The 17,125-nt window shown below is 39.3% G+C and overlaps 1 protein-coding gene across 1 annotated transcript in view; it reads left to right on the top strand.

The window, feature by feature from the left end:
* CERKL (ceramide kinase like) overlaps window positions 1-17,125 on the top strand; it is a 128,909-nt gene that overhangs the window by 64,840 nt on the left and 46,944 nt on the right. The gene's annotated exons all lie outside the window — the stretch shown is intronic.

Below are 17,125 nucleotides of genomic sequence, written 5' to 3'. Positions count from 1 at the left end.
CAGTGTTCTTGCCTGGAGAATCCCAGGGATGGGGGAGCTTGGTGGGCTGCTGTCTTTGGGGTTGCACACAGTCGGACACGACTGAAGCGACAGCAGCAGCAGTAGCAGTAGGGCCTTGGAATGGCTTAGAAATGAAGTATGAAAAAGATAACAAACAGTTCTTTTTATTAGCCTAAAGGAATTTTAAAAACACATAGTAACACACTGGTTTGTGACTGATTTCCAGGTTTTATGTTTATCAAAACTTCCTAAGCAAATCACAAATCTTATAAGCCTATAGGAAATATTAAAAGTTGGATCAGTCCTTCAATGAGAGTATAATGAACTGTCATTTAACAACTTTTTCACTGAAAGGAAATGAAGTAAAATGTAATAAAGCAGCATTCTCACAGTATGCATAACTAGGAAATACATAATATTTCATATGACAAATTATTATTAAGCCCCCTGGTATTCATTAGAATAACCATTAATGGTAATGAAATTGTATGGTGTTTATGTAGATATTATATGTAACTCCAGGAATTTTATTATAATCAAATATGAATATATTTGTTGCTATTTGAGACAGGTACGTGGAGTTTGCAATGGCTACATGCTGAAGCATTGAGCATTTCAGATCAATCATTTTTTTCTTCTTATTTATCATTATTAAAGAAAACATCTTCTTAAACACTTTTACTCTTTAAAAATACATTAAGTGTAATATTATGTAACTTGGGGAGGAGCATTTTCTGTTTCTACTAATTATACACTTTACTTTTTATGAAAAGAGAAGAGATGGGCAAAGATGAAGCTGCTTGTGTGACTTGGTTCTTAGGCTCTCTGCAGCACCTAAACTGGGCCCTGTTCTCTCATCCCTCATCTCCTGCCCACTTGCAAATGACAAAGTTAGGAAATGCTAACTGTTTGGACTGCTCCTCATGTCCTATTTGCTCTGAGAGGTCTGTTTTGTAATTCAAGGCCTGATGTTACCACCAAACTCTCTGCAAAGCTGGCTGGCACAGCAAAATCAGGCTTTTAGGTTTTGTAGCAATTCTCGTGGGCTTCCCTGGTGGCTCAGACAGTAGAGATCTGCCTGCAGTGACCTAGATTTGATCCCTGGATCAGGAAGCTACCCTGGAGAAGGGAATGGCTAACCACTCCAGTATTCTTTTCTGGAGAATCCCATGGACAGAGGAGCAATTCTCATACCTCTGATAAAACACACAGTCACTTACATGTTCTAAGTGTTGGCTACTGTAGATGATACTTTATTAGACTGAAAGTTCACTTGAGCTCAGAGATTTCAAAAGCATATAGAATGGAGTTTCATGTATAGTAAGTACTCTATAAATGTTTGTTATTATTTTTATTTCTAATAATACCTGGTTCAGTCAATGCTGGTGAACTGAACTGAATATATTGCTTAGCTGGTATGTGTTAGGCATTGTCTTAGTGGTTTTTAACATAACTCAATGAATTTTTATCACAACACTTTGATTGTGGTCAAGATTTTTTTTAATCCTCACAATTAAATACAAAGAAAAAATATTAAAAGCAGCAAGGGAAAAGCAAAAAGCAACATACAAGGGAATCCCTATAAGGCTATCAGCTGATTTTTCAGTAGAGACTCTGAACAACAGGAAGGAGTGGCAGGATATATTTAAAGTGATGAAAAGGAAAAACCTACAACCAAGATTACTCTACCCAGCAAGAATCTCATTCAGATTCAATGGAGAAATCAAAAGCTTTACAAATAAGCCAAAGCTAAGAGAATTCAGCACCACCAAACCAGTTTTATGATAAATGGTAAAGGAGTTTCTCTAGGCAAGAAACACAAGAAAAGAAAAAGAACCACAAAAGCAAACTCAAAACAAGAAAATGGTAATAGGAACATGCATATTGGTAATTACCTTAAATGAAGATGGATTAAATGCCCCAAGCAAAAGACACAGACTGTCTGGATGGATGCAAAAATAAGACCTGTGTGTATGCTGCCTACAAGAGACCCACTTCAGAACTAGGGAAACCTGCAGTCTGGGCAGTCTGATGCAGGGCTCAGGAATTTTACTCCCATGGTTGAGCTTCTGTGATATAATTTTCTTCCAGTTTGTGATTTGCCCACCCGCTATGTATGGGATTTGATTTTACTATAATTGTACCCCTCCTACCATCTGTGGCTTCTTCTTTGTCTTTGGACACAGGATATAACTTTTAGTAGGTCCCAGCGTTTTTTATCTATAGTTTTCAGTAGTTAGTTGTGATTTGGGGGCTTTTGTAAGAAGATGGGAACTCAAGTCCTTCTATGCCTCCATCCTGTCGTAGTCCCTGTTGCATCCACTCTCTTCCTACAGTAGCTGGGGGATGAGCTGGGGAGATGGAGTGCAAGCCAAGGAAGGGTACTGCAGGTTGGTGTGGTGAGGGGCGGGTGGGCAGTGCAGCAAGTGAAGGAACTTGGGGCTCTTTGGGGCTGGGAGTCAGCATCTGGCCTCGAGGGTGGCAGTGGAACTGTGACAGGTGGATGCAGGGGGCCAAACTCCTTTCCTGTTGTTCAGGAAACCAGGGGCTTTCCAGCCCTGGGGGCAACACAGCTGGCAGAGGAACAGCTGGGCTGGTAGGCATTTGTGATTTTGGTGTTTTTTGTACAAAGAGGTGAACTCACTTCTAGTCCACCATTTTATCTCTGGACTTTTATTTGTGTATTTAAATTTCCTTTTTTACACAAAAAGTAGCAGACAATATGAACTCTTCTGCATTTTTCTTTTTTTTACTTTAACTCCATACACTAAAAACCACTGTATATTGCTTCATAGAGTATCATTATTATTTTTTAACCTGTATAAAGCTTTATTGTATGGCCTGTACTTTTGCATTTTAACTGTTTCTGATATTTGTAATCATAAATAATGCTGAAGTAAATAATTTTGTACATATTGTATCTTGAACAGTTTTCTGGATTAAAGGATAAGTGGATGTGTAGATTAGTTAGATATTGTCAAGTTCCCTTCCATAGGATTTGTTCCATTTTTCATGTTTACTAGCGATGTATAAAAGTGTCTGTTTCCACACACTCATCAGCACTTTACTTACGTGCTTTAGAAATTTCCCAGTGGGATAGGAGAGAAATAGTATGTCAGTAGAGTTTTAATTTGTGTTTTTTTAAAAATTATGAGTAAAGTTGATCATCTTTTCGTATGTCTGAGGGCCATTTTAACATCTTGTGAATTATCTTTATATAATTTGCCCATTTATCTATAATATTTTGGTCTTTTTTACCCTAAATTTGTTTTATACAGTAGATATATTAGCTTTTTGCTGTGATATATGTTGCAAATATTTTTCTCCTGATATACAGTTTTTCTCTTGACTTTTCTCTTAGTGATTTTGCCATTCAGAGTTTTTATTTTAAAATTTTTATATTGTTTAACTTGTCACTTTTTTTCCTTATTGCATCTGGTATTTGTCTCATAGCAGAAAGCCTTTCTTTATATACAGGTTATAGATAAAATCATGTATGTTTTCTTCTAGTATTTGCAGGTTTAATTTTAGATCTCTAATCAATTTGGCATTTGTTTTGTGTGGTATACATTGGACTTTATCTTTTTTTCCAAATAGTTATTCAGTTGTCCATGTACTTAGAAGTCTATTTTTGTCCCAGAGTTTTGAGATATCACTTTTATCATACACTACATTCCTGTATGAACTCAGGTCTATTTCTGGGCTTTCTGTTCTATTCCATTGCTTGGTCTTGCCATTAATATGCCAGTGGTTTATTTAAAGATGCTTTGTAGTATGTTTCAGTTTCTGGTGGGACTAGTTCTTTTCTTAGATCTTTGTATTTCATTGTTTCCCACCTATTTTTGAAAGTTAATTTCAGATATATATTTTAGTGTCAGCCTATCTAGTTCTAGGAGAAAAACTGGTGTTTTTATTGACAGCATACTACATTTGTAAATAAACTTGGTTTGTGCATCTAAATTCAGTTTCAGGTAGCTGCTGTAGTGTTCCAAAATGGTAATGCCAAATCCCTCAGAACTGTTAGTGTTCTTAGATTGAAGTGTTACATTTTTGGAAACAAATTATTATTATCATTTATAATGTGGGGCTAATTTTATATAGGTTTCAGTTTCCTGAAACTTTTCCGAGGCCCACCTGTGCAATTTCTCATGAGATCCATTTTTAGCAAGATCCTGCTAACTAAAAGATCCCCACCCTCCATATCTGATCACTCTCAACAACTGATCAGAATTCTCATTCTCTACCATCCTTCTGGTGACATCTGATCACCTTGGCTTGTTGTCAGCAAAGAATCCTGATAGGTGGCTTTAGCCATATTACGCTTTCCTCTGGCATTTCTTCTTTAGTAATTTTCTATCCACTGATCCATATCTTACTCCTTGGATATAAACTCCCAGTTTCTCATGCTGTATAGTGAAATAAGACCAGTTTTGTACTTAAGTCTCTTTCCTCCTATTTCAGTAATTCTGAATAAAATCTATTTATATTACTTCCACTACTGTTCAGCTCAGGTTTTTCTTTGACAACATATATTACAGCACACAACTTTTCCAGGGATCTTCATTTTACCAAGGTACCTATGTTCTTAGAATACAGATCTTCCTGAACCAATGATGGGGGTGTATCCCAATAAATCCATCACAAGTTGAAAATATCATTAAGTCAAAAATGTATTTAATGCATCTAACCTACTGAACATCATAGCTTAGTCTAGCCTACCTTAAACATGCTCAGAATAATTACATTAGCCTGAAAAATGGAAGTCATTCAGTTGTGTCTGACTCTTTACGACCCCATAGACTGTAGCCTGCCAGGCTCCTCTGTTCATGAAATTCTCCAGGCCTGAAAACTGGAGTGGGTAGCTGTTCCTTTCTCCAGGGAATCTTCCCAACCCAGGGATTGAACCCAGGTCTCCTGCATTGCAGGCAAATTATTTACATTAGCCTACTGCTGCTAAGTCACTTCAGTCGTGTCCAACTCTGTGTGACCCCATAGACAGCAGCCCACCAGGCTCCCCCGTCCCTGGGATTCTCCAGGCAAGAACACTGGAGTGGGCTGCCATTTCCTTCTCCAATGCATGAAAGTGAAAAGTGAAAGAGAAGTCGCTCAGTCGTGTCCAACTCTTGGCGACCCCATGGACCACAGCCTACCAGGCTCCTCCATCCATGGGATTCTCCAGGCAAGAATATAGGAGTGGGTTGTCATGTCCTTCTCTAGGGGATCTTCCCAACCCAGGGATCAAACCCAGGTCCCCTGCATTGTGGACAGATTCTTTTACCATTTGAGCTACCTGGGAAGACCAACACAAGGTGTTAGTGTTGAGTAATTAATGTAATGCATTTAATACTGTGCAGACAGTGAAAAACAGAGTTGTGTGCTTTGATTACCCTTGTAATCATGTGGCTGCCTGGGAGATGCTACTGTGCTGTGTCATAAGAGAGTATTTTACCACACACCGGTAGCCTTGAAAAAGATAAAAAGTCAAAACTCACAGTGTAAAGAACGTGTATCACTTTTGTACCATCATAAAGACAAAAGTCATAAGTTGAACCATTGTTAAATCAAGGACTGTATTAACACTATGTGATTTTTTTGTAGCCCTGAAGATAGCTGAAAACTCTCTTAAAAGTCATACCTATTTACTTATATGTGACCCAGAGATGATACTTTGAAAAAGCTTTCTAACTGATAAGATCACTGAATTAAAAAATGTTCATGAGGAGGCAGTTCAGGGTAGCAGCCTAAGAAGATCTTGACCTTGCCTCTTCTTCTGGACAAAAAGAAAAAAATCTGTACCTGCAAGTGGAATAATTTCCCCCTGAAAAAGACCTGAAAGCTAGAAGAATAGCAGCTCCATAGCAGAGGGTAAAAGGGGTACACTGAGACAGAAGAGGCAGAGATAGTCTTGCCAAAATATGAACCCAGGTTCAGCAACCCACATTTGGGAGGAATATAAAAACTCTGGAACTTTTCCCCGTGGAACGAGGGGTTTGTGCCCCACATCAGGGTCACAGAGCTGGAGAGGCGGGGCACCAAAGCACCTGGCCTGGAAAGCCACTGGAGAGTATGTCCAGGAGAACCATAGAGCTGTGGGGAGTGGAGAACCTGCTCCATTGCTTACATGCAGGCTCAGAGACCCCAGTGCAAAAGCATCAGTTTGAAAAGTGCTTAAACCACATGTGAATACTAATCTTAAAGCATCTCCTGGAAAGGCAGGAGTCTGCTGGGACTCTCTCCGCTGCACTTGTTGAGTTCATGCAGCCCACACTGAAGATGCCCCTAGACCACCTGGCTTGGTGGCCAGGGGTGTGGGGTTGTACTTCTGGGCCCCAGGGACTATGTTGTACACAAGGTCTCTCCTTCTAGGCTGGGAGAAGTAGCTGTTTTGCCTAGTGCATGGAAACAAACACAAAGAGTTAGGCAAAATGAAGAGACAGAGGAATATGTTCCAAGTGAAAGAATAAGACAAAAACCTCAGGAAAAGATCTTAATGAACTGGAGATATCAGGAATCTACCTGATAACAAAAGTCATAAGTTGAACCATTGTTAAATCAAGGACTGTATTAACACTATGTAAAATACTCTCTTATGACACAGCACAGTAGCATCTCCCAGGCAGCCACATGATTACAAGGGTAATCAAAGCACACAACTCTGTTTTTCACTGTCTGTACAGTATTAAATGCATTACATTAATTACTCAACACTAACACCTTGTTATCAGGTAGAGAGTTCAAAGTAATGACTGAAAAGATACTCACTGAATTCAAGAAAAGAATAGATGGACACACTGAGAACTTCAACAAAGAGGTAGAAAACATAAAGTCCATAAGAACATACCAAACAGAAATGGCAGAATTGAACATAATATTTGAACTAAAAAAAAAAATACACTAGAGAAATTGAGCAGCAGACTGGATAAAGCAGAAGAGCAGATCAGCAAACTGAAAGACAAAGCAATGGGACTCACCCAGAAAGAGCATATGTGTGTACACACACACAGACACACACACACATGCACATACCTTCTGGGGCAACATAAAGCGGAATAACATTTGTAGTATATGAGTCCCTGAAGGAAGAGAAAGAGAGAAAGGAACAGAAAACTTACTTGCAGAAATATGGCAAAACGTTCCAAATCTAGAGAATAAAACAGACATCAAGGTCCAAGAAGCCCAGAGAATTCCAAATAAGATGAACTTGAATTCCACAGAGTGAAGTAAGCCAGAAAGAAACACACCAATACAGTATACTAACGCATATATATGGAATTTAGAAAGATGGTAACGATAACCCTGTATGCGAGACAGCAAAAGAGATACAGATGTATAGAACAGTCTTTTGGACTCGGTGGGAGAGGGAGAGGGTGGGATGATTTGGGAGAATGGCATTACATGTATAATATCATATATGAAACGAATCGCCAGTCCAGGTTCAATGTATGATATAGGATGCTTGGGGCTGGTGCACTGGGATGACCCAGAGGGATGGTACAGGGAGGGAGGAGGGAGGGGGGTTCAGGATGGGGAACACGTGTATACCTGTGGCAGATACATGTTGATGTATGGCAAAATCAATACAATATTGTAAAGTAATTAACCTCCAATTAAAATAAATAAATTTATATTAAAAAAAGAATTCCACAGTAAGACACAATATAGTTAAAATATCAAAAGTTAAAGTGTCTTAAAAGCAGCAAGAAAACAATTTTTAACATACAAGGGAAACCCCATAAGTCTATCAGCATATTTTCAACAGAAACTTTGCAGCTAGAAGGGTATACTGCAAAGCTATGATAATTAAAATAGTGTAGTGTTGACATAAAAACAGACACATAGATCAGTGGAACAGAATAGAGTCTAGAAGTAAACCCACTCATAATATGGTCAACTAATTTATGACAGAGGAGGCAAGAATATGCAATGGGGAAGGGACAGTCTCTTTAATAAATGGTGTTGAGCAACCCGGACAGCTGCACACCAAAGAATGAAACTGGATCACTATTTACACCATAGACAAATATTTACTCAACATGCAGTAAAGAACTGAAAGGAAGGCCTGAAACTATAACTATCCTGGAAGAAAACATATGCAGTAAGCTCCTGGACATTGGTCTTAGTGATTGTTTTTTTTTTTTTTTTTTTTGGATCTGACTTCAAAGGCAAGGGCAACAAAAACAAAAATAGATAGGACTACATCAAAAAATCAAGTTTCTGTACAGTGAAGGAAACCATCAACAAATACAAAGACAGCCTACTGAATGGGAGAAGAGATTTGCAAATCATATATTCAATAAGGGGTTAATATCCAAAATATATAAGGAACTCACACTACTTTATAACGACAACAACAAAAACAAAAACCACTTTGATTAAAAAATGGGCAGCGTATCTGAATAGACTTTTTTTTTAAAGAAGACATACAGAGGGCCAAAAGACATGTGAAAAGATGCTCAAGATCATTAATAATTAGGAAAATGCACATCAAAGCCGCAATGAGATATCACTTCATGCCCGCTAGAATGGCTCTTGTCAAAGAACTCTCCTGCAACACTTATCCACTGTCAGTGGGAATGTAAATGTTACACCCACTGTGGGCAACAGTGTGAAGGTACCTTAAAAATTAAGAATGGAACTGTCACATGAACTAGCAGTTCCACTTTTGGATATCTAGCCAAAGAAAACAAAGACAGTAATTTGAAAAGGTGTATGCCTCCTCCCCGTGTTCATTGTGGCATTATTTATAATTGTTAAGTTTGGAAACATCCTAAGTATCCATTCATGAATGTATGGATAAAGAAGATGTGGGACATATACATGATAGGATACTCCTCCGTCATAAAAACAGAATGAAATCTAGCCATTTGCAAAAACATGGATGGGCCTTGAGGGTATTATGCTGTGTGGAATCTGAAAAGTCAAACAAAGCCAAACCTAGACTCATAGATACAAAGAACAGGTTGGTGACATTTTATTAGAGCTCTGTTTGCTAAATATGATAACTAAACATATTGCAATTAATATTTTGCAGTCTATGCAAATTTTGCGTCTCTGTGTTGTATACATGAAACTAGAACATCTCATCCTATAGTTAAATGAAAAAATTTAAGTTTATAAAATCATTTTCTAACATTTTCATATTTTCATGGCTTGTGAAGGATTAAATGTACAATTATTTCATCAAATTGGATTTTCATAGCGTTAGTCATATTTCAGTGCTAATTCTTTAAACTAATTCTTGGTCAAGTTTTAAGCAGAACAAGGGAGTGAAAAAACTTTCCTGAAGCCAGTGACATGTACTTCTTTCAGTCTGGGTTTTGTAGTGGGGAAAGTGGTATAGTGACCAGAGTAAATAAAAATTTATTTTTATCAGGATTATTATAAAAGTCTAGTAAAAATAAATGGATGATATATTTTGTTGAATTTTCTTGCTCCTCTTCCTGTTTCTTCTGGCTCTTTCTATATAGTCTTAACTCCTTTATTATTTAAATATGAAATATTGAGGTGGTTACTCCTGGCAGCAGGTGATTCTTTCTGGTAATTGCTGCTCAGTCCATTTCCATTATTGGAAATAACTGGAAATGTCACACTGGTGGGCTGCATGTGTATTCAGAAGTTATTGAGCTTGTTTGTTACTTTAAGTAGATTATAGGATTTAGATTGTTTTCACTGGTATGTGTAAAGATGCCCATCGGTAAGCTTTGGTTGATAATAAAGTGAAATTGATGCATTTTCATATACATCACCTAATATTATCAACTCTGAGTGCTACTGGGAAGTTGTCAGATCTTATGTGTGAAAGGTTTTTACCATCACTGTTACACATTAATTGGGCAAAGTTTAATATTAGTAGCTCCTGAGAATTGTGGCTTTATTGCCTGTGTTTGGATTTTGTTTGCCACAATTTGGTTGCTTTTCTGTGTACAGTGGTTGTGAATATAGGCAAGACTGTGACAGGGTTCTGGGCTCTTAACTTTGATGAACACCATGACGTTTCCATCGTGCTCCATTCAAAACAGCACAGATGTGAGTCTGGGAGTGGCATCCCCACTGCTCTCATGAGCCTTTGTTTGGAGAACACCCTGATTAACCCCCACCCTTCATGGTTCATTGACTCACTGATAGATCAAGTTTAAACTAGCACATATTAGCACATTTGCTAGTAACAGAGGAACAGTTGGCCATTCTGTTTTACACTGCTGGTTCATCGAAAACTGTCATGCTCAAAAGGTCTACCGACTATGAATTGAGAGTTTACCAAAGGATTGAGAACCAAGTGAGTTGCATATTAATTTTGAATCATGTCTGTATTTTAATCCTAGATTATCTTTTGCGGGATGCTTATACTATTGTAAAATTATGAATAAATGATTTATCACTTTCAGGTTCATTTTTTCAAGGAGTTCAGGGGAGTTATGTGTCTCAATACAGCTTTCATAGTAAACAGTTTGTCATATTTGAATGAAAGAAGAACAAGGTTGCGACTGCCTGATGCTTGCCATCATCTCATTCTAAAAATGTCTTCTGTAGAGTTCTTTGCAGCCAATAAGTTACAGAAATTTTTGCAGTGAACTATATTTCTGTACACAGGGCTTCCTAGATGGCTCAGTGGTAAAGAAACTGTCTGCCAGTGCAGGAAACGTGAGTTTGATCCCTGGGTGGGAGCAACCGCCTGGAGAAAGAAATGGCAACCCAGGCCAGTATTCTTGCCTAGAGAATCCCATGGACAGAGGAACCTGGCGGGCTCTTCATGGGGGGCGGGCTCATGGGGTTGCAAAGAGCTGGACACGACTGAGCGACTGAGCACAGTAGCACACACATACTGATATTTCTGTATCACATGAAGATGTTTACTGATCTCTTGTTTGGGCAAGAGCTCTAGAATGCATGTCTATTTTCTCACAAACACATTTTAAAATCGTCTGCTTTTTCTTTATTTGTTGTTACTGCTGTTATCTATGACTCAATCACATTTCATAAAACAGAGAACTTCTTCCTCTTTCCTACCTTCTTAACCTAGTCTTCAAAGCCTCCAGTTTCTTTCCTTACTGTTCTTTTTATGGAAGATAGATTTTTCAGATCATTTGGCAGTGTCAGCTGGTGGATGCCTTCTTGGCTTCATTGCTGACACGCCGGTGCCATCCGTGGGTTCCTGCGTCTTTGCTTTGTCCTTTCTCTTGTGAGATGCTAGAGCACAAGTGCCCTGCTGGTGCTGAGGATGGCGCTCCCAGTCTAAGCCTAAGACGGAACAACTGATATTGTCTTCAAAACTGGCTGGTGCCACGGGGACTAAAGGCAGTTTCTTCCTGGCCCGTTTTCTGATTATTTAATAGCTTATGAGTTGTTTTGGAAGGCACACTGATTAATTTTCAGTTCTAAGCAAAACGGTTAAGTATTTGTTTTCATTGTTGCTATAGATTTAATTTAGAAAAGATTTTACCCAGTTCTTAAATATAATTCTTCTGCTGGGTTTGTTTGTGTATAGGAAGTAAATACGAGATAGGGATTGAATTATTTTTTAAAAGCTTAACAGCAATAAGAGGTTGTTAGATGTTTTTATGCTGAATGTTTCTTTCAGAGGATATAAGTGCCTATTGCAAAACCTACTTCTGATAAATCTTTGGTTCTTTGTGAAGTATTTGCCTTGGTCTTTTTGTTTTATTTTAGGAATTAATGTGAGTGGTTACATTGCTGGATGTATTTTATATCACAGCAATTTTAAAAGAAAGGCTTTTTGCTTGCATGATTGTTTTTTGCAGTGTTGATCTTTTCTTTAATACAATTGGAATTTTTTATTTATTTTTAGCTTTTGGTTTATTTTTTAAAAGAGTACACACACACACACACACACACACACACACACATAATAGGGCATCTATTGTGTGCCAAATACTATTCCAAGGGCTAGTAATATAGCAAAGCGCAGAACCATGAAGTCTTTGAACTCAAGTAGCTTATTATTAAGTATTATCAAGTAGTTTATTATATCCTGGGCTTCCCCAGTGGTAAAGAATCTGCCTGCAATACAGGAGATGCAGGAGGCTCGGGTTCGGTCCCTGGGTTGGGAAGATCCCTGAAGGAGAAAATGGCAACCCACGCCAATATTCTTGCCTTGAAAATTCCATGGACAGAGAAACCTGGCAAGTTACAGTCCATAGGGTTGCAGTGTCAGACATGGCTAAGCGCCTGAACACACACACACACAGCTTATATTCTAGTGTTAGTGGAGTCTCTTAGTCTGTTTGGGATGGTATAACAAAGTACCAGAGAGAGGGTGGCTTATAAATAACAGAAATTTACTTCTCACAGTATTGGAGGCTTGAAGTCTGAGCTCAGGGTGCCGGCATGTTCAGGGTCTGGTGAGAGCTCTTGTGTCTTCACAGGGCAGAAGGAAAGCTAGAGCCTTCTGGGGTCTCTTTTATAAAAGCACTGATCCCATTCATAAGGGCTCAATCCTTATCACCTAATTACCTCCCAAAGGTCTCACTTCCTAATACCTCACGTTGGGGATTAGGATATCAACATATAAATTTTGGAGGGACACAAATATGTCATTCCTAAGAAGAGGGAATTGGAAAAATCAAATAAGTGTATTTCTGTGAAGTCAAATGGGATGAAAGATTTGCTGTTGCACACAGGTGCTTAAGGGAGACTTCATGGGCTATGAAGTTTTGGAAGAAGGCTGAAAGTCATGGGAGACATTTGGATATAGAAGTAATTCTAAGCAGAGGAAGTAGTAAGGGCAAAATGCTGGGCAAGAATGTCATTTGCAGAGTAGAGTCAGGGAGCAGAGTAATTGGAAATGAAGCCGCAGAGGTGGCTGGAGGTAATGCATGAAGGACCTCGTAAGGTTTGTATGGTTTTTGACTTTTCTCCTGAGAAAAATAAGGGCCATCTGGGAGTTTTAAGCAGAGGAGTGACATGATCTGACTTACTTTCAAAATATATATTTTGGCTGCCAAGTAGATAGTAGATTGTGTGAGTGGATGAAAGGACTGCTGCAGAAGACCAGTTAAGTAAGAATTGGTATAATCCAGGCAAGAGATGATGGCTTAAATCAGGTTAGGGGTGGGAGAGGTAGTTTGAAGTGGTCAGCCTTTTGGTTTATTTTTGAAGATAGAGCTAGCTGGAGTTACTGACTTGGTGGATATTGAAAAAAGTTGAAGATGATGCTAAGATCTATGTTTTACTCTTATGAAAAAATGTCTAACATATAAGTGCCCATTATAATGTTTTTATATTTTCTATATTTTTGTTACCTAGATTCTGTATTTAACATTTTTCTATAGTGGCTTCAAACATTTTATTGTCAGTGTTTTTATATTGGAGCATAGTTGTTTTTTTTTTTTTTAAATTGGTGTGTAGTTGCTTTACCATGTTGTATTAGTTTCTGCTGTATGGCAGAGTGAATCAGTTATATATATACATACATCTGCTCCTTTTTGGATTTCCTTTCTATTTACATCACCGCAGAGCATTGAGTAGAGTGCCCTGTGCTAAACAGTAGGTTCTCATCAGTTATCTATTTAATACATGGTAGTGTATATATGAAGAAGGCAACGGCACACCACTCCAGTACTCTTGCCTGGAAAATCCCATGGATGGGGGAGCCTGGTCGGCTGCCGTCTGTGGGGTCACACAGAGTCGGACATGACTGAAGTGACTTCCCTTTCATACATTGGAGAAGGAAATGGCAACCCACTCCAGTGTTCTTACTTGGAGAATCCTAGGGATGGAGGGGCCTGGTGGGCTGCTGTCTAAGGGGTCGCACAGAATCGGACACGACTGAAGTGACTTAGTAGCAGCAGCAACAGCAGTGTATATATGGAGAAGGCAATGGCAACCCACTCCAGTACTCTTGCCTGGAAAATCCCATGGACGGAGGAGCCTGGTAGACTGCAGTCCATGGGATCACTAAGAGTTGGATACAACTGAGCGACTTCACTTTCACTTTTCACTTTCATACACTGGAGAAGGAAATGGCAACCCACTCCAGTGTTCTTACTTGGAGAATCCCAGGGATGGAGGAGCCTGGTGGGCTGCCGTCTATGGGGTCGCACAGAGTCGGACACGACTGAAGCGACTTAGCAGCAGCAGCAGCAGCAGTGTATATATGTCAGCCCCAATCTCCCTGTCCATTCCCCTGTCTCACTTCCCCACCTTGGTATCCATTCATTTATTTTCTACAACTGTCTATGTGTTTTAAAGTAAATTATAAATATCATGGGTACTTTTGATTGTTGTTGTTGTTCATATGCCAAGTCGTGTCTGGGTTTTCCTAGTTTGCTGACATATTGAATGCAGGACTTTAATAGCATCATCTTTTAGGATTTTAAATAGCCCTGGTGGAATTCCATCACCTCCACTGGCTTTATTGGCAGCAGTGCTTCATAAGGTCCATTTGATTTCATGCTTCAGAATGTCTGACTTGGAGTGGGAGATGACACCATCATGGTTATCCAGATCACTGAGATACTTTTTGTACAGTTCTTCCATGATAATTACATGGAGGGTATTTTCCCCAGAAGTAAGCATCTCTAACAAAAATTCTAGAAATAGCAAAATATCATTATCCTACCAAATGAATGAGCAATAGTTGTGTTTATTATCATCTAATATCATATAAGCCTCATTGGAAAAGACCCTGATGCTGGGAAAGATTGAGGGCAGGAGGAGAAGGGGACGACAGAGGATGAGATGGCTGGATGGCATCATCGACTCGATGGACATGGGTTTGGGTGGACTCCGGGACTTGGTGATGGACAGGGAGGCCTGGTGTGCTACAGTTCATGGAGTCACAAAGAGTTGGACATGACTGAGTGACTGAACTGAACTGAATACCTGGTCCACGTTGAAATTTCTGCCACTTTCCGAAATGTCTTTTATAGCTGATTTGTACCAATCAGTGTCCAATCTAAATACATTTAAACTGTAACACTACAACATGCCCCTCCTCATCTTTTTTATTCTCTGAGAAACTCTTAGCCCATTTAAATACAGATGATTGGTCCTCATTCTCAGAAATTCTGATTCAGTGGTTCTGGTGTGGGCCTTTCTAATGAGCTGTTGGGGGATGCCGGGCTGTCATTTTGGAGACCACAGGCTTTGGGTAGTACTGCTAGGCCCCAGCTGATTGTTCTTGGGGGCATCATTTAACTTGTTCTTTTATGCCCTGTATTTACTATAAGCTGGATTTTCAATCTCAAGACTTAGCTAGATTTATGTTGTAAATTTGGGGCAAGAATACTTCATAAATTATATGTGTACTTCATATTTTATCATCTCGGGTGGTACATAATGTCTAACTTCCCACTATTAATGAGGCCAAGGTGACTTCCCAAGGCTAAGATTGATCCCTGAATCAAGGAGCTGAAAGCTTGATCCCTCTGTCATAATGTCTCTATTTGAAACTAGTAGATAATTTGTTGAGTGATACTCAGGGACCAAGGGAATGTCTAGTCTTCAGTAAATATTTCATCTAATGATTTTAACATGTGTTGATTATCCTTGCCTGAACTGATTATTTAACTAGGAATAGATCATAGAGATTTTCTAATTCAATCATTCTTCCTAAATGAGTGCTATTCTTTTTTAAAAATGATGTTGCTTCTCCCAAATGGTACTATTTGGTTAATGGCAAGTATAGTGCATATTGGGCTTCCCAGGTAGCTCAACTGGTGAGTAAACTGCCTGAAATTCAAGAGACCCCAGTGTGATTCCTGGATTGGGAAGTTCTCCTGGAGAAGGGATAGGCTACCCACTCTAGTATTCTTGGGCTTCCCTGGTAGCTCAGATGGTAAAGAATCCGCCTGGAATGCAGGAGACCTGGGTTGGGAAAATCCACTGGAGGAGGACATGGCGACCCACTCCAGGATTCTTTCCTGGAGAATCCCCATGGACAGAGGAGCCTGGCGGGCCACAGTTCATGGTGCCGCACAGAGTCGGACACCACTGAGCGACTAAGCACGATACAGCACAGCACGTAGTGCATGTTAGAAAGGTGGGAGAAACCCTTAAGTAGTTATTCAGAGTAAAGTGAAGTTTCTGACTGGAGCAAGTGGAAGGATGAAGTTGTCATTTAGTCAGAAGGGGAAGATGGTGGGTGGAAAGACCAGGTTTGATGGGAAAAAGCAGAATTTTAGTTTTGAAAGCGTTAAACTTGAGATGTCTAGTAAACATTTGTATTGATCAAAGTTTGGTTGACTCATAACAAAAATACTCTAGTTATTTTAAAAAGAAAGCTGTTTTGTACAGATAGTGTTATTAAAAGGCTAGAGGAGAAGGTTCTAGTGCATCGGCTATGCTGGTGGCCTACAGCTGTTGCTGCTTTGCTTTCCCCATTCCTCCCCCACCCCACATATTTGGCCTCGTGAGATGTCTTCTCTGACCAATTGACTAAGGGAAATAAATGTTCAGAGACAGTTCAGAGACAGCTCTGCATGGTATGATAGAAGTGACGTCCTGAAGTGTTACAACCCCACCTGAAAGTGTTCTTAAAAGATAGTAGGGAAGGGAGATCCTTCTGGTGGTCAGAACTTTGGTTGATATAAGTTGTTATGGAGTGATGGCCAGAGAGATGAATGTCTCAGTGCATGATCAGTGGTTAAGAGCTTGGCCAAATAGTTGGAAGTAAACATTTGCAAGGCTGGTGACAGGTGTAATAAACTAAAAGTGTATGAATGACTTTCACAGCATAAGAGCAGATGTGAGATTTATGTTTTATGTAAATGCTTACCGAGGAAAATTTGTTCTAGAAGAGGAAATAACCAGATAGGCAAGATGCTGCGTTCTATAGATGTGTGTCAGCATCTTTTCAGAGCACATGTAGGCTTGCACAGTGAACATATAAACAAAGTGGCCTTAAGGCAGGAAGGGGAAACATATAGGGATTTAGCAGTAAGCACGTATATCCACTAAGGCTGAGTTGATTACCACCATTTTATTGAGCACTCTGCTTGCAAACAGATCAGCCTTGAGCCCTGGACATCCCAGAGCAACCAGTCCACCACTTGATGGGAGATTGATACATTGAATCCTCTCTTTTGTGAAAGGTCAGTGTCTTGGCCTCTTTGCTACCAGTGCTTATATTTTGTATGGATTTGGATTTATTGTCCACCGTGTTTCT

Source organism: Capra hircus, chromosome 2 (genome assembly GCF_001704415.2).
Source record: "Capra hircus breed San Clemente chromosome 2, ASM170441v1, whole genome shotgun sequence".
Lineage (NCBI taxonomy): Eukaryota > Metazoa > Chordata > Mammalia > Artiodactyla > Bovidae > Capra > Capra hircus.
This window is presented reverse-complemented; position numbering and strand designations above follow the sequence as displayed.